The following is a 20,000-nucleotide window of genomic DNA, read 5'->3' as shown; positions in this document are numbered from 1 at the left end:
TGTTGTTGTTCTGAAGATAACCCTATTCATGTAGCACAAGCTCACAGAAGCCACTGAATTGAAATTCAAGCTTCCAAAGAATATGGTGTTCAGGATATCGGAACAACAATCATAATTATTTTCTGTTTTCTCCTCTCGGCTTCAAGGTGTCCTGAATAACAGAATAATAAATCATTACCATTTTCTCCTCTCGGCTGCGAGAAAATCAAATGATAAACAATTCAAGCGACCGTCTCCTCTCCTCATTAGGCTCCCTAAAAGCAACGCAAATCAACCCTGACTTGACTACTTTGTGCCATCAAGGCTTTTAGGACAGTTTGTGCTCACTTAATGGATAAAAATCCTACCCAATAGGGATTTTATCCAGGGATCACCTTTTTCGTCCCAGGACAGAAAAGGCTTATTAGCTTCAGCGCTGACGCTTTACATTCTATCAAAATAATGATTTTCAAAGACTTGCTCTTCTCTTGATGGTGGAAAAGCTTCGTTTCAATAAAGGTGTTTTTGTCCGTCATGACGGGTGCTGGGCGTTTTGTGTGTATGAGTGTGTTTGTGTTTGTGTGTGTCTGTGCGCTCGTAAAGCTTTTGAATTTTGCCAGAGGAGAGCATTGTAGTTTTTGCCTAATATACATATCCTGGAATCAAGGGTACTGGAAACTGACAAAGATTCTTTTAAATTATACATACAATCATATATATATATATATATATATATATATATATATATATATATATATATATATATATAGTAAACATATATATATATATATATATATATATATATATATATATACAATAAACATCTATATATATATATATATATATATATATATATATATATATATATATATATATATATATATATATATATACATATATACACACACAAATTATTATACAAAACACACACACACACACACACACACACACACATATATATATATATATATATATATATATATATATATATATATATATATATATATATATATATATACAATATATACAGTATATACATCAGTAATTTTTACACATTTATGTAGTTAAACTACACGCTACTGCTCACCAAACAAATGAACACGTAAAAGAATAACGACGGAGAAATCCATTAGCTAAAGTTCCCCCAGTTTTAGATTTGCCAGTTATAAATACCAAAGAGGAAGAAGTGCCGTCTTCATTACGCTAATCTGTTAGCCAAAAGCCTACTCTCTCTCTCTCTCTCTCTCTCTCTCTCTCTCTCTCTCTCTCTCTCTCTCTCTCTCTCTCTCTCTTTGAAGGGGAAAATAACTTTCGGCGTTCATCTCGCGCTCGTCCCCTGTAGCATGTTCATATTTCTGGCCCCAAATGGAAGCTCCTTCCTTAATGGGCGTCTGTTACATCCAAAGGGAGGCGTTCGTTGCCTTCTCCTCTGAACGCTTGGTTAACTCTCCTGACGAAGGCACTTAATCAAGTTAACCGGTTACGAATTACAACTTAGAGCCGCGCGTTTTCCTAATGATAATTCTCCCCCTTGTGTGTAAATATATTGCATTCTTGTATTGTGTCCTTGTGTCTGAATATACACCATTTTTACAGTGTTTACTTGTACTGATACACAATAACTTTGGTTTGAATGGAATGGGACATGAAATTCAAGCACTGGGACCAGTGAGGTCATTCAGCGCTGAAAGGGAAATTGAGAGCAAAAATGCTTTAAAGGCGTAACAAGAGGAAAACCTCGCAGCTGCAACAATGAAACAATTGCTAGGAGAGGGTGGAAAGAGCGAAGGAAGAACGAGAATATGAACGGAGGTATAGTAAAACGAATGAGAGGGTTGCAGCTTGGAGCCGAAGGGACGCTACAAAGAACCTTAAGTACTACCTACAGTGAACCGAGCGAGGTGCACTGACGGGAATTCTGGTTTGATTAAAATAAACCTTTATGAAAAACAGCCCAGTTTTCCTATATAATTCTTTATTACTCCTCTCTCTGTGTGTAAATATATCTCATTTTTATATTGTTTTATTTTAGTGCTACGTAAATATTTCTACTTAATATAATATTATATAATTATTTCGGTAGATGAACATGGAACAAGCACACAGGGGCCACTGACTCGAAATTCAAGCTTCCAAAGAGTGTTGGTTTCAACTTCCCACCGCAGACGCCACACTGCGGCAGCAACTGATCATGATACCGAGCCAGGGATTTTTTCATCGCCTTGGGGGAGGCGCGAACTCGCGACATCTGAGCGGCATGTCACGACACTAGCGACTATACCAGCGGACCAGCTAAATATAAAAATCTTAATGATAAATAATGCAGTTTTTCTATATATTTCTTTATTACTCCTCTCCTTGTGTGTAAATATATTTACATTTATATTGTTTGCTTCTAGTAATAAACAATTATTTCCGTTTAATAAAAAATCTTAATGAAAAACAGTGAAGTTTCCTGTGTAATTCTTTAGAAATAACAATTCTCCTCGTGTTTTAATAATTCACTAACATTTTAATCTATTCATTTAATAACCTGTTAATTTATTTTTCATCCTCTAATGACTAATCTCTTCTCTCTGCATTTCCAATTACCTCTTGTTACTTCTTTCAAATGAACACCCGTTCTCTTTGGGAGATTGAATTTTAGGTTAATGTTCCCTGTGGCCTTGTACCATAATAATAATAATAATAATAATAATAATAATAATAATAATAATAATAATAATAATAATAATAATAATAATAATAATTTATTACTCCTTTCCTTGTGTGCAAATATATCGCATCTGTATATTGTTTACTTTTGCAACAAACAATTAATTTTGTTTAATAAAATTGTTTATGAAAAACAGTGCAGATTTTCTATAAAATTCTGGATTACTCGCCTCCTCGTGTGCAAATATATTTCATTTTTATATTGTTGACTTGTAGTAATAAAAAATTATTTCGGTTTTATAGAAAGTCTACGAAAAACAGTGCAATTTTTCTATATGATAATTTATTACTCCTCTCCTTGTATTTAAATCGGTTTCATTTTTGTGATGTTTACTTGTAATAATAAAAGTTAGTTCAATAAAAACAACTTTATGAAAAAACAGCAAAGTTTTCCTATATAATACTTTATTTTTTTTCCTCTCCTTGTGCGTACGTATATTTCATTTTTATGATGTTCACATTTGTAATAAACAAATATTTTCTTTTAATAAAAAAAATCCATAAGAAAAAAGGGCAGTTTTTTATGATCCTTTATCAATGTCCTTAACACCACATTATGTGATTCTTGCCGTAATAAAAGAAATTGCAGGAAAATATTGCAACCCACTATAACCTTCTTACCTAAAAATTATCGTTTCTTTTTGTACCTCCGATATCTTCGAATGTAAATGACAAACGGCTCGGCAAAGTCGTGGCATTATTTATGGCATTATTTACTATCTCAACAGTCATAAATACGACGACAGCAGAGCAACAATAAGTTGACAAAACATAAATTTTCCAGTGAATTTCTCCTCGATACGAGGACAAGTTAAAATATAAGGCAATAAATAATCTGAGTGCGCCAGCCCGACGACAAGTCCTAAAGTAATGTTTTGGTATCATATTCTAAGGAATTGCTAAACATCTTTTATTCGCGAGGAGTTATTTTCCATTAAAAAGAAAACGGGGTCTCTGAAATAACGTTTATTTTGCTCTGCTCCTTCATGCGACTTTATGTGCCGAGCTGCTGTCCCGTAAAGAATATTTAGATGGCTTTAGAGAAATGGGTAAAAAGAATTGCAAAGGTTGCTGACATGTATGTATGTGTGTGTTTGTATGTACGCAATTATATATAAATGTGTGTATATATACACATAATATATACATACAGTATATATATACATATACATATACAACATACAGTTCTGGTTTCAAGATTTCCTAATGAAGAAAGTAACGAGAGAGAGATATATATATATATATATATATATATATATATATATATATATATATATATATATATATATATTATACACATATATATATATATATATATATATATATATATATATATATATATATATATATATATATATATATGTATATAATTTAAATCATAGCTAAAATTGGAAAGTAGCAATATTTTAGTTCATACTCAATAAACTTACCTAAATATTTTGCCCATTGCCTCAATTAGTTTCATTGAAGCAGTTCTGAGAAAAAATAATAATGGTAGGGGCGAAGGGGAGTATCCTTTTTCAAACCAAATTACTACATGAATTAAAATGATTACAACTGCGATGTTACATAAAGCTGCCATTAGTGAGAGAAGAGTCGACGCAGTGCACTTTAGACGGAGACAAAACTAAACCGTCTCGCTATAACGGAGTCTGTATCAAGGAAATCTGTACAAGAAGCGCTCGCAGGAAGAGGTGAAAGGAAAGATCGCTTCTTATATTTATATATGCCACGGGACCATTGTGGCATTGGATGAAATCTGTACACTGAAAGACGAAAAAGGGCAACGAATGATCCAAAGGGGTCTGTAACTCTGAAGTTGAAAGACGAAAAAGGGCAACGAATGATCCAAAGGGGTCTGTAATTCTGAAGTTGAAAGACGAGAAAGGGCAACGAATGATCCAAAGGGGTCTGTAACTCTGAAGTTGAAAGACGAAAAAGGGCAACGAATGATCCAAAGGGGTATGTAATTCTGAAGTTGAAAGACGAAAAAGGTCAACGAATGATCCAAAGGGGTCTGTAACTCTGAAGTTGAAAGACGAAAAAGGGCAACGAATGATCCAAAGGGGTATGTAATTCTGAAGTTGAAAGACGAAAAAGGTCAACGAATGATCCAAAGGGTATGTAATTCTGAAGTTGAAAGACGAAAAAGGGCAACGAATGATCCAAAGGGGTATGTAATTCTGAAGTTGAAAGACGAAAAAGGTCAACGAATGATCCAAAGGGGTATGTAATTCTGAAGTTGAAAGACGAAAAAGGGCAACGAATGATCCAAAGGGGTCTGTAATTCTGAAGTTGCAAGACGAAAAAGGGCAACGAATGATCCAAAGGGGTCTGTAACTTTGAAGTTGAAAGACGAAAAAGGGCAACGAATGGTCCAAAGGGGTCTGTAATTCTGAAGCTGAAAGACGAGAAAGGGCAACGAATAATCCAAAGGGGTCTGTAACTCTGAAGTTGAAAGACGAAAAAGGGCAACGAATGATCCAAAGGGGTCTGTAACTTTGAAGTTGAAAGACGAGAAAGGGCAACGAATAATCCAAAGGGGTCTGTAACTCTGAAGTTGAAAGACGAAAAAGGCCAACGAATGATCCAAAGGGGTCTGTAACTCTGAAGTTGAAAGACGAAAAAGGCCAACGAATGATCCAAAGGGGTCTGTAACTTTGAAGTTGAAAGACGAAAAAGGCCAACGAATGATCCAAAGGGGTCTGTAACTTTGAAGTTGAAAGACGAAAAAGGCCAACGAATGATCCAAAGGGGTCTGTAACTTTGAAGCTGAAAGACGAGAAAGGGCAACGAATGGTCCAAAGGGGTCTGTAATTCTGAAGCTGAAAGACGAGAAAGGGCAACGAATAATCCAAAGGGGTCTGTAACTATTAAGTTGAAAAACGAAAAAGGGCAACGAATGATCCAAAGGGGTCTGTAACTCTGAAGTTGAAAGACGAAAAAGGCCAACGAATGATCCAAAGGGGTCTGTAACTCTGAAGTTGAAAGACGAAAAAGGGCAACGAATGATCCAAAGGGGTCTGCAATTCTGAAGTTAAAAGACGAGAAACGGCAACGAATGATCCCAAGGGGTCTGCAATTCTGTCTGAAGTCTCAGAAGTAAGGAGACAAAGACCAGGACGTCCTGGGTTGATGGAGTGTCAGGAGATATTTACATTTTCATGACATGAAAACTTTTTTCTTTGAATGTGTACGAGAAGAAGCTAATCGTGCAGTATTTTAGATGAAAAAGCACGTAACCACAGGAACTTATTCATTCGAGCACAAAACATAATAAATTAAGGCGATTATTAATATTTAATGTATTCTAAATGTAAGGGCCATTGTATATGTCGAAAAGTAGGTCTAAGACAAGAGTGCTGGATGTCACTCTGTACTAGGCAATGAGTTTGGTGGGATTGGTTTTAAGACAGCCTTATTAACTTATTACTTTTCTCCTATTGTTCACTAGTTCAACATTCCACTATCCCTAATTAGTACTATATCATTAGTGCTGTATCTCCCTTAATCATCAACCAATCCACATTTCACTCAATAGTCATTTTTCTATTAAGCAACTTTCCACCAAGGAAACCACTTAATATCTCCACAAATTATAGGTTTGTTGAAAACTTGTGGGAACAATAAATCCTTGAACTAAAAGACAACGGTCACAAAGAATCCTTATTTACGAAATTATTTCCGAGTCAATGTCCTGTTTCAATCAGAAAAATATAAACGAAAATAAATAAGTAAATTCGATGAAAAAAATCGGTGCCGGAAATTTGCTGACCACTCCATTACCTCCCTTTCAAGATTCACAAAATGAACAAAATTGGAGAAAATGCACGAAAAATCAATAAATGAACTACAGTTGGAGATGATATCAAAGAAGTTTACCAACAAATTCAATGACTCAGCCACGGGTTTGGCTATATCTCAGTCGTAAACAAACAAACGAATTGGCTGACAAATACCAGGTGATCGAGAAAGGGTATATAATCAGCCTGGAACTTACGGCCGATTGCAACTCCCTAAATTACCGTTCCAGCAACAGGAACCCGGAACGCTGGCCCACACTCCACGTCTATCACCGAGGTAATGAGGATTTCTGCTATATACATACAATGTTTAAGGTTCATAAATCACGTATTGCCTTATTTTTTCCTCTCTCTCTCTCTCTCTCTCTCTCTCTCTCTCTCTCTCTCTCTCTCTCTCTCTCTCTCGGGCGTTTTCTCGAATTACATCTACAAAGACCTTTTAATCCTTAAGATTCATAAATCCCCATTTCTCTCTCTCTCTCTCTCTCTCAGGCGTTTTCTCGAATTCATCTACAAAGACCTTTTAATGCTTAAGATTCTCCCCATTCTCTCTCTCTCAGGCGTTTTTCAAATTACATCTACAAAAACCTTTTAATGCTTAAGGTTCATAAATCCCCATTTCGCTCTCTCTCTCTCTCTCTCTCTCTCTCTCTCTCTCTCTCTCTCTCTCTCTCTCTCTCTCTCTCTCTCGGGCATTTTCACAAATTAAATCTACAAAAACTTAAAAATGTTTAAGGTTCATTAACCTCATTTCTCTCTCTCTCTCTCTCTCTCTCTCTCTCTCTCTCTCTCTCTCTCTCTCTCTCTCTCTCTCTGTCGGGCGTTTTCTTATATTAAGTCAACAGAAAAACTTCACTTATCATTTGCATCGTGTTTCTGTCTATTTACAACTTTCGTTACCTTTCCCATACGAGTGAAATTGAACAAGGTTGTTTGTAAACTGTGTATTCGAGAAATATAAGAAGCTATCTTCGCAAAAAATGTAGATTTTATTGAAACCACATCCGATTTCCCGTTAGCTGATGTTTCTGTTACTGATATTAAAGGATAACAAGCCAAGTTTCTTAAGGAAATAAATAGATGCATAAAAATTGGAGGTTTTCCTCACCAAATAACATATTACTATATTTACATTTCATACTAAGGAAAGTGATGACGCGGTTACTTGATTATGATGTCGATACTGACTGTATGTCAGTATGTGCTATTCTGGTATAATTACCCGGTAGGATTTCGACCTTCGTGGAACCTATTGACAGTTAATTCACGACCTTTTGAATAATTCGTTTTGCCGGGCCGGGCAGCCCGGCATAGCAGATGAGCTCCGATGTAAAAGAAGTATTTACAACTTCCCGTCTGCATTTCCTGACCAATCAGCGTGGACCATTCCCCGCACAGCCAATCAGAGGACGCTCCCTCTCACTTATCCGGACGAAAGGTCTTTTACCTTGACATTCGTAATGTAGTTCTCATCCCGCTAAGCATAAAGAATTACGAAAACCGTACATACGGAATGAGGAAGACTTGTGGGCTTACTCTGCATATGTGAAATTTACTAGTAGTCAGTTGTAAGGTATGATAACTTACTTAAAAGGTTGTGGCTTTTCAGAATCAATTTTTTATGGGCTTATTTCCTTGAGAAAGGTGGTGATGAGAGAAACCAGAAGTCCTCGTTGCATTTATGGGTATCATAACTATGTAAATGGTTATTAAAGATCTCTCTCTCTCTCTCTCTCTCTCTCTCTCTCTCTTTAAATATATATATATATATATATATATATATATATATATATATATATATATGTGTGTGTGTGTGTATGTGTATGTATGTGTGTGTGTATATGTATGTTCCGCATAATTCTTTCCACAGATGCAAAAGATTCAATACTAAAAAATGCTTTTGCAAAATCGTTCGGTGAGTTAAGACTACAAGAATTGGGGAAAAAAGCAAAATTTGATAAATTCTGATAACTTACAAATCTTTATCGAGAAGTCAATTAAGACTGTCATTGCAGCTTACTTTACTATATGAATGAATGAATTTACGAAATTTACGCTGGCAAGCTAAACGCTGGGGCACTTTCGGACAACCGGCGCTTAATACTTAGTACACCATGTGTAGTAAACTTCCAACACTACTCCAACATTACCCCGCCCCCCCATCCTGGGTTATTTCGCTAAAAAATAATTAAGTTCGGTATAATAATTTACATATTAATTAACGACTGTATTAAGAATAATAAAAATTATATTGGGGGCCATGATGAAAGCATTCAAAATAACAATAAGAAGCAGCGGTCGAAAGAAGTATGAAAGTTTGTGAAACAGAAAACGATGCCATGTTCTGGTCATCCTTGAATTCAACAGCATGTTGACTGTCTTTCAAACCACCCAATAAATCACTGATATCAAAATATACCAGAAGTCAAGTTTCAATCATAATAAAGAGTAAACAGTTAACAAGATTTAAAACAGTTTCTCAAAAAATAATAACAATCGAGAGATTCTTTTTGTTTCATTATATCAATGTTTTCACAACTAGAAATTTTCAGGCCAATAAATAATTCCTTTTAAGCTTCAGACTTTTTCTTTATATTCATTTTTTTTTCACATCCAGATTTTTCAAGTTAGTAACTTTTACACCTCTAGATTCTGCTTGTCAACGAATAACAGATACCACAGAAATAACAAACTACACTTAAGAATGACATTTTAAGTAAAATCAATCATTAATCCCACTTCACCTCAACCAAAAAAAAAAAAAAACAGCCGCATCTTCTCACTGAACCTTTCTCTAACATACTCTCAAGAGTTATTTAACGAGCTGAAAAAAGAAGAGGAAAAAAAATAAAGTTAGAGATGATTTCAGAATTAAAGAAGCAAGAAAGGAAAGCCGGAGTGGTCAGTCATTGGTGAATAAGGAATCAGTGCCCTTGTATAATTCGTTCTCGACCTTTAAGGAAACAACTTTCTGTAGTAATGAACTCCTCAAGGGGATAATGCTTTCGTCCGAATCAAAGTCTTCTTTCGATCAACTAAAGTTAAAAAAAAAAAAGTAAAATAACCGAAGAACGAAAAACTTTTCGCTGTCGAAACCCGATTCGTAATTATACTTCTTTTTATATATACATATTTCTGGAGGTGATATTAACCTTTCCCGGCGCGTAGATTATTCAAAACTTTGGAACTACGTAGATGAAATTAGGAGTAATTTTCTTGAACTTTTGTTCAAAGTGAGTAAAATAGCTTTGGTATTTGCAGGGCCTCTGGCAGGGTAATAATCTGGAAGTAAAAGTGAAATAAAAGAGAAATCTAGTTAAAATGTTTCTTTACATCTAAAATAAAAGAAAAAAAAAACTATTCGAAAAGTGAGTGAGAGCGATTTGCTGGTTTCTATTCAATGGATAAGGAATTACATTTAGAAAATATTCGGGACGGATAATTCCGTTCCCTAAATCACGTGTCTTATTGACATGCTTAATTAATTTTGACCTTTCGCAATAGTAATAAAGATTAAAAAGATTCCTCAATTGCTTGACTATGTCCCAAAATGAATTATACGGAGTTATTGTACATATATCTATCTATCTCAATATTTATATGTGTTTGTGTTTGTATGTATGTGTATATATATACATATATATATATATATATATATAATGTGTATGCATATATATGTGTATATATTTATAAACATGTTTAAATATATATTTTAAATATATATATATATATATATATATATATATATATATATATATATATATATATATATATATATATACATTAACTCCATATAATTTATTTGAGGCATAGTCTAGCAATTGAGAAATTTTTCTTAATATTCATTACTATTACACAAGATCCAAATTAATCAAGCATGTCAATAAGACACATGATTTAGGAAACTGAATTATCCATCTCGAATATTTTCTAAAGGTTTTATATATATATATATATATATATATATATATATATATATATATATATATATATATATATATATACACATATATATATATATATATATATATATATATGTATATACATATATGCACATATATACACACATATATATATATATATATATATATATATATATATATATATATATATATATATATATATATAACAATATATATAAATATATAAAGGAACAAAGTAAATTATGACTATAGCAAGCAGAGAAGGGAAATCCTAAGTAAACTACTTCGTCAATGAATCTTATATTTATTTTAATACAGCTTTGATACATGATCTCTAGATAATTTACAAACAACTTTCAGAAAAAAAAATTCCATGCATTTTGCCTGCTTCCCAATATTATTTTTCCTGAGATGGGGGGGGGAGACAAAGAGTTAAAATTGCAACGTTTTAAAATTTATGGTTTCAGTTAATTCACATATTTGTTTTTATTTGTTGAAACGCCTGATTCATGAAACTGCTTTCATAAAAGCCGAAATAGTATTTAACTGCCAAATAACTTTCCATTTATTAGCTAAAATCCACCCACTTTGTGGATTTTAGTTATTAAAAATTTTATTCTACGGAAGAGTGAAATCTGCCAAGAGACACAGATGGGAAATTTAGTAATAAATCAATGTAGTTTACTTCTTTGACACTTACGTTCCAAAACAAAAATATATCCCATGACGAAACCAAACTTTGCCCCATCGACTGTGCCATTTTTTGTTCAGCTACCTTTTTCTCCACACTCTTTTCCCTACCTGAAACGCAATGACGATATTAACCCCTTTGACAACCTTCCTCTTCTTCTTCTTCTTCTTCTCTTTATTTAGCTTCATTCATCATCTCCCCTAGTACTAAGTCTGACATCCTTAATGACAGTCTCCCTGGCAAGTGCATCTATCATGGTTTTATATTTCGGTCCTCCCCAGCGGATTCTGTCACACGTAATTCTCTTAGCGGACGTTGGCTTTTACTTTCGTCTATTTTTTTTCTCCCTTTTTTTTTGCAAACAAAATGAAAAACCGACGAACATGATCTGCTTATCACCTCATTAAAGGGAGCGTTGTGGTTCTCCGAGAGGGTAAATAACGGCGTGAGAGGGAATGTTCCTTGCACTAATTCGATTTTGATTTGTTGTGTGATTAAGTTGGGGACATTCGCCGCTTTCAATGCTCCCTCAGGGGCGTTTTTTTTTCCTTTCTCTCTTGAAGAGTGGTGGATTTTTTTTAACAGTAATAGGGTGTGAGCGTATTCTTCAATTTCAATTAAAATGTTACTCTTTATTGATAAAATGTTTTATTGTAAAATGAATACCATTGCTTGGTAGGGTAAAAGAATCCTCTTACATTAGATTCTTGTTACAACTCTCCTTCTGTAAAATGTAGCTGAAGAAAACCAGTGTATATGTATGTGTGTGTATGTATATATTATATATATATAATATACATATGTATAAATATCTATATATATGTGTGTGTGTGTATCCCCATGCATGACTGTGTGTAAGTCTGTAAGACATATAACCGAATAGTATTAATTCAATTAACAAATGACTTCCAGGTCTCAGTACCTCATTTCAGACCACCTGTAAAAGCCAATCGCATCAATACCACAGACATTACAAACAATAAAATCATAACACAATACAAAATAACTGCAAAAACCTTCCTCTGTTCCCAGAAAGCATCGCCATCGCCCCTAAACTCACCCCCCTCCCACAAAAAAATAAATAAAACTTGAAAAATTTCTTTCCAAACTCTGTGTGTTTATTCGCTGCCTGTAAAACCGGGCTTACCCTAACGATAGGAAATTCAGAGTCATTGTGGCATCTCAAAGCATATATGCTCTCCTCGCCTATGATGATGATAATCATCATACATCTGACTTCCCTCGCCGTTACAGACGCAAATCGGATCTCATTTGTTTCCCAGATTTAAAGGATTAGGGTTCATTCCTTTTCGCAAGAGAGAGAGAGAGAGAGAGAGAGAGAGAGAGAGAGAGAGAGAGAGAGAGAGAGAGAGAGAGAGAGAGAGGGGAGATGCATATTGCAGGAATCCATTTCTTATTGAGCTGCATCAATTGAAATAAAATCAAATACGATTTAATTGGGTTTTTTATTATTTTACTTTTATCTTTTATTTTTATTTTGATAGCCCGGCTAAATGGAAGTATAATGACAGTTTCGCGTTAATGTTTGACCTCAATGAAGGCTAATAACTAAACCTTTGTAGATGTACATTCTAATGCTCTTTTGATTTTCATTGGTAGTTTAATGTGTATATATATATATATATATATACACACACGTATGTATATATATACATATATATATACATATATAATTTATATATACATTGCTTGCTTTTATATAATCTAAAATCGACCTGCCATTGTGAAGCTCGTAAAAATTTCCTTCTCGATTTGACGAGAAAGAATAGTTTTATGTACTTTCATGGATTTATTAAACTTCTAATTTCTTATCGTTCTATTTTCTGCAGTTTCTGACCCCAACCCACGCCCCAATTTTTGACTCTCACTTTCCCCAGAAACTGCCTTTTCAAAGCATGGCGCGAGAGAGAGAGAGAGAGAGAGAGAGAGAAGTGGAGAAGACGAGGAGCAAGTCAGTGGAGAGAGGCACTCGTGAAATATGGATAACTGTTATTACATTCTTGTCCACCAGCATAAACTAGCTCCAACACTCCGGGGAAAACAAGGCGCTTCTCGATCTCGCTCCAAACATTTTCTTCCGCGCTGTTTCGAGAACTTTTCCCCGAGAGAAAATTCCCTTTTGGCGGACGCAAGACTGCAAGGAAAATGTCCTGACGGGGATTTTTATGCGAGTGGAAGAGGTATGTACATGGCGTTTGTCCACGGCAATGACTTTGAAAAGCTGTCGCGTCTTGGTTGTCCTTAAATCGTTTCTTCGGGGTCTTTTTAGTTTTCTGTAAAATAAAACTATTGTGCCGGCTTTGTCTGTCCGTCCGCCCGCACTTTTTTCTGTCCGCCCTCAGATCTTAAAGACTACTGAGGCTAGAGAGCTGCAAATTGGTATGTTGATCATCCACCCTCCAATCATCAAATATACCAAATTGCAGCCCTCTAGCCTCAGTAGTTATTATTTTATTTAAGGTTATTTAAATTTAAAGTTAGCCATAATCTTGCTTCTGCATCGGTATAGCATAGGCCACCACGGGCCGTGGTTGAAGTTTCATGGGCCGCGGTTCATACAGCATTATACCGAGACCACCGAAAGATAGATCTATTTTCGGTGGCCTTGAATATACGCTACAGCGGCTGTACAGAAAACTCGATTCAGCCAAAGAACTTTCGGCGCATCTTTTACTTGTTGTAGATATAAAACCAAGATGGACAAGGAAAGAAATTAATTTCCATCTAGATTTTTCAGTGATGACTTTTTGCAGGACGAATTGCTTGCAAAGGTATTTTACCAATAACACATTGGCCCGATTCATTACAAAAGCTTTACGCAGTGGACTCATATTTCTTAGGGAGACTATGTTAAATTACTTGGCGATAATAGTACACAGAGCGCTAATAAATTTTATCTTGTTTTTATCTCAAAAATATTTAATAGCTTTATGATTTATTCATTACTTTCAGCTCTGGAACTTCAGAAAATTATTCTTTTTAACTTTTATGGTTCCAGATTCCCACGTTAATCAACATCCAAGCAAAAGTATTGAACGCGTCATCACGTTAGACAGAACAATCAATTAAATGTATATTTATTACCTCTTTTTCAATTGTTTATTTCCTTTACAACTTCCGTGGTCGTTAAGGATATTAAAACACTCAGAAAAAAAGTCAGTATTTTCCGGCATATTTACACTTCAATGTATTTTCGTAGTGATGAATGAAAATGTCAATCGAGGTATCGAACTGCTGATAATTTTTTGTTTTTTTATCATTTGTGTCTAATATGTTTTCCTTTTATTCTCATATATATATATATATATATATATATATATATATATATATATATATATATATGTATATATATATATATATATATATATATATATATATATATATATATATATATATATATATATATATATATATATGTATGTATATATATATACATATATATATATATATATATATATATATATATATATATATATATATATATATATATATATATATATATATATATATATATATACTGTATGTGAAAAACGGTATTTGCTGAACTCTTTCCCTCAGATACTTTCCGAGAACTGTGACCGAATGAAATTTCTGCCTAAAGAACACCCCTTTTAAATTACCACCAATATTGCTTCATAACCATCTTATCATAAATGATTTGGATATCAGCAATTCATTACTGGAATTAACACAAAAAAAAGTAAATAATGCGCCGAAGTTTCCTGGGCGCAATCGAGTTTTCTGTACAGCGAATAATAAAGGCCACCGAAAATAGATCTATCTTTCGGTGGTCTCCGTAAAATGCAGTATGGGCCGCGGCCCATGAAACTCTCAGACGGCCGTGGTGACCTGTGTTGTAGCGTTACCAGAAGCTAAATTTGTCCTTAAATAAAGGAAAAACTACTGAAGTTAGAGTGTGCAATTTATTATGTTTGATGTTTGGAGGGTGTATGTTGATATACCAATTTGCAGACCTCTAGCGTCAGTAGTTTTTAAGATCTGAGGGCGGACAGAAAAAGTGCGGACGGACAGACAAAGCCTGCACAACAGTTTTCTTTTCAGAAAACTAAAAAGAGATATTTCATAAAAATTCGTCCTTGTTACTCCCAAAAACGGCCTTCAGATATCAACAATCTCAACTTCAAACTATCTTAAATATTTAAAAGACTCTTTTTGAAAACTAATTCCCTCATCTTTACAAAAATATGACCCGAGTTGCCTGTATTGTGTTTCCATTCAATGATCCCAAACAGAAGAAATTAATGGGACAAAATCATTCCATCAAGTTGTCTGGCACTTTGCGGAAAACAGAAGTAAACAGTAAAACGAGATGATCTTTTACACGGACAACAGAAGTAAACTGTAAAACAAGATCATCTTTTACCCGGAAAACAGAAGTAAACTGTAAAACGAGATGATCTTTTACGCGAAAAACAGAAGTAAACAGTAAAACGAGATAATCTTTTACCCGGAAAACAGAAGTAAACTGTAAAACGAGATGATCTTTTACGCGAAAAACGGAAGTAAACAGTAAAACAAGATCATCTTTTACGCGGAAAACAGAAGTAAATTGTAAAACAAGATAATCTTTTACGCGGAAAACAGAAGTAAACTGTAAAACAAGATAATCTTTTACGCGGAAAACAGAAGTAGGCTAAACTGTACAAAGAGATAATCTTTTACCTCATTTCTGAGGCTCTGATGAGATGAGACCTCTGTGGTCTCTGGGTTTAGATAATTCAAGGTCTTTAAAAATACTGACACAAGCAATAATTATTCATTAAAAAAATTATGCTCATTACATCTACTTATATCTGATGTTCATAGCCTTAAGCAAGGAAAACTGATGCGGCAATAAACGTATCCGTAGTTTAAAGTAAGTTGTCATCTATCTAATTGGCGTAAAAAAAAAAAGGACTTTCTTATCAGATTTTTGCTTTTTCTAACTCCATACATATTTCAGCTGAAAACTTCAAAAACCAAGTAAACCAAAGTTTAAACTGGTTTTTGAAGTTTCACTTGAAATGTGTATGGAGTCAAAAAAGAAAAAAATCTTATAAGAAAGTGCTTTTTTTTAGACTATTTTTAGATTTCATAAAACGAGCAACACTTATTTCCTTGCATAAAGCTCTGAAAGGTGGATATAAGTTGTTGTAATGTGCATCAATTCTAGGATGGTTAGATTTCGTTTATGTTAGTATTTTTAAAGGTCTTGAGTCTCCTAAGTACCAGAGATCACACAACTTTTATGCTCACAAATTATTATTATTATTATTATTATTATTGTTCAGAAGATGAGCCCTCTTCATGTAAGTCAACAGGGCCACTGACTTGAAATTCAAGCTTCAAACAATACGGTGTTCATTCGAAAAAAGTGTCAGAAGATGATGGGAAATACAGAGAGTGGATATCAGTTTTTAAAAAAACTGATATGTTAAAAAAAATTATTAATAAATAAATAAAAATCTAAGTAAATTATTAAGATATAAGGAGAATTGTATTCGGGTATTAATCATTATTTCGGAAGCACAGTACTGGAAAAAAAAAATTCTCCCCAATGCTGGCTAACCCGATATCATTACTGATACAAATCATTTTAATAACAGCCCCAGACTGAAGAGAAGGGAATGTCATAACTACATCGGGATCAAAACGGTCTTAATCACTTCTGCAGACACTCGTTAAGGCTATGATTGAGGCAGGTCTCATTCCGAATTAAGCAATAAAACAGTCATGCCGACCTATTAAATCTACGGATTATTCATTCTTTTGTGACCCTAAAATATGGCCTATCGTAAATTCAACGATCTCAATTAGATGGGGTGCGAATGGAAGAAAATCCTTAGCGTTTATTATCATAAGATTCCAAATCGTATGTGCAAAGTGCCTGCCGCCGATGACAAAAATTCTCAAGATAATGTCGGTACTTTCGTCCTTGGAGACAAGCGGCGTAAGGTCTAAAATGGCTTGGCCTTCCCCCCCATTTGATGGCTATGACAGACGAATTTCAAAAGGTCAAAGGCAGCTGGACTTTGCAATGCGGCTCCGAGTAAGAACGACATAAGCGGCGTTATCGTAGTTTCAAATGTTGGTTTAAGACCCTAATGAATATGATAAAATCCGCTTTTTGTTATTGTTACGATTGATGTTGTTTTCTTTCGTTCTCTCCCATGTTTGTGAATTTGATAAGCATTTTAAAGAGTCGCGATCGCAATCATTGCTTGCAAAGTCTTTTAACACGAGAGAGACTGAATGTCAAAGACACTTATCAAGTAAGAGCAAAAAGGTTGATATGTATATGTATGTATATAAATATGTATATATATGTATATATATAAATGCGTCAGTGTATGTGTATGGGTGCAAGACAGCGTGTGTATTTATGTGCCTAAGAATATATATATGCAAATACGATATATTTATATATATATATATATATATATATATATATATATATATATATATATATATATATATGTATGTATATATATGTGTATATATATATATGTGTGTGTGTGTGTGTAGGTGTGTGTGTATGTGTGTGTGTGTGTGTGCATATATCATGGGTGGTCTCAGAGAAACATATCACAGTTATACTCATAACTTAACAGCAAGAAGAAGGTTAATGTCCTAGGTCATCGGATAAGTTTTGTCAAGGACATTTATTACAAAAGTTAAGACAATATCAGATATATGTAATAGATCGAGACTGAACAAAATCTGGGCTTATAAAATTTTAAAACTTTGATAAAGCTTGAAAAAAAAAAAATTAAAGACTTTTCGGCGACAATACAGAAAGGCTTTCATCTGCAAGGGACGATACTACAATAAACTTTCGAAAGTTATCTTATGAGTTCCATGAAATACTTGTTAAAGCCCTTTCAGAAACACGAAACAGCTTTTATGCGTCCAAGCGGGGTTTTTATTCTTTAACAAACCCGAAACGAATAATTTGCGCGTTAATATTAATGTGCTTATAAAACTTGTTCATACTCAAGTGTAATGTATTGTGCAGGTATGCATAGTATTTGATATATATATATATATATATATATATATATATATATATATATATATATATATATATTTATATAATATATATATATATATATATATATATTATTATAATATATATATATATATATATATATATATTTATTTTAATTTATTTATTTATTTATCACATGGAAACAAATCAAAAGCAGTGATGACTTCACAAGTAAGCATCAACAGAAAATAGTACAAATAACTATAACAAAAAAAAAAAAACGAACGAGTAGAGTAAAAACGCAATAAATAATTCTTTGAATAAATATAACAAAGATTATATACATACACATATAAATATGAATATATATATGTATAAATATACATATAATATATATATACATATATATATATATATATATATATATATATATATATATATATATATATATATATATATATATATATATAATTCTATAGGTGTGTGCTCTCGATCAACACCAACAAAAGATCCTGTAGTCGACATCCCCCCCTCCCCCTGTCCTCATCCGAGGAAGAAGGACGCAAACGACAAAAGGCCTTAGATAACAGGCTCATAAAATGCCCGTAAATCGGTCGCCTACTTTCACGAAGAGATATATCGTCTCCGAAGCCAGTGTTCCAATGAGCGATTTAATATATCCTTCAAAGGGATCGGAAGGGAGGGGTAGGTGGAGGAGGACGAGTGAAAGGGGGGAGAGGGAGGGGGTGAGTTGGGGTTCAAGGAAGGGATAAGTTAAGGGGGTGTGGGTGGGGGGTTAGCGCTGGAATAAAGGGACAGACTGAATGGAAGAGAGAGAGAGAGAGAGAGAGAGAGAGTTTCCTTTCAGAATGACGTAACTATTCAAAGGGCTTTGTATTTCATATTCATGTGTTTTTGCGTGTTGTTTTATTTTTATATTTCTATATATCTCCCTTCCTTGTAGTTGTTCGTCTCTTTGTTGCTATTTTCTTAATGTAACTGTTGAATTAACTTCCACATTACAATCTAAGTTCAACTATTTAACTGATGAATTATCATTTTGAGAGATGATTCATTATTCTAACTGCTAAATTAATATCCAAATAATATTCTACATTTATTTAATGAATTATCATTTTGGCAATTCTCTTTTTCTAAGAAGATATCCACCATAGGCTGACGATGATAGATTCAAATCATGCAAAAACTAGACCAAACTTTCGGCCCTGAGGACATACTATTCCTGCATTAGCATAAGCAGCGGATCATCTACCTGATAATTAGTCGAACGTGGTAAGTCGCAGCTAGAATGGCGTGGGGCTGGCAGCCAAAACCTAATACAACAGAGGGTTGACAACTATCATTTAAGCAGAAAATAATACATACGTATACACATCATATGTATACATAAAAATTATATATAAATAAATATATATATATATGTATACATAAAAATTATATATAAATAAATATATATACATACACATATATATGTATATATATATATATATATATATATATATATATATATATATATATGTTATAGTCAACATGCGTAATCAGTATACGCGTAATATGAAATTTCAGTCATCACGCGTAATATCTTATATTTTGATATATATAACACGGCGAAACAGTGAGTCACTACACTGTTTCGCCGGGTTTATATATAGTCCCTGGGGTCAAAATATACGTGTTTAGTACTAGCTCCTGGGGGATCAAAAAAGTGCATTACGCGTGATGACTGAAATTTCAAGTAATGACTGATTACGCGTTGACTTGATATATATATATATATATATATATATATATATATATATATATATATATATATATATATATATATATATATATAAAGTTATATACAACACACACACTAA

At 33.5% G+C, this 20,000-nt stretch overlaps 1 protein-coding gene across 2 annotated transcripts in view; it reads right to left on the bottom strand.

Annotated features, from left to right (window-relative positions):
- LOC136851936 (tyrosine-protein kinase Dnt-like) overlaps positions 1-20,000 on the bottom strand; it is a 500,118-nt gene that overhangs the window by 279,904 nt on the left and 200,214 nt on the right. The window lies entirely within an intron of this gene.

The sequence above is a fragment of the Macrobrachium rosenbergii genome, chromosome 24 (genome assembly GCF_040412425.1).
Source record: "Macrobrachium rosenbergii isolate ZJJX-2024 chromosome 24, ASM4041242v1, whole genome shotgun sequence".
Taxonomy (NCBI): Eukaryota; Metazoa; Arthropoda; class Malacostraca; order Decapoda; family Palaemonidae; genus Macrobrachium; species Macrobrachium rosenbergii.
The sequence above is the reverse complement of the archived record's forward strand: the minus strand, read 5'-3'. Positions and strand labels throughout refer to the sequence as shown.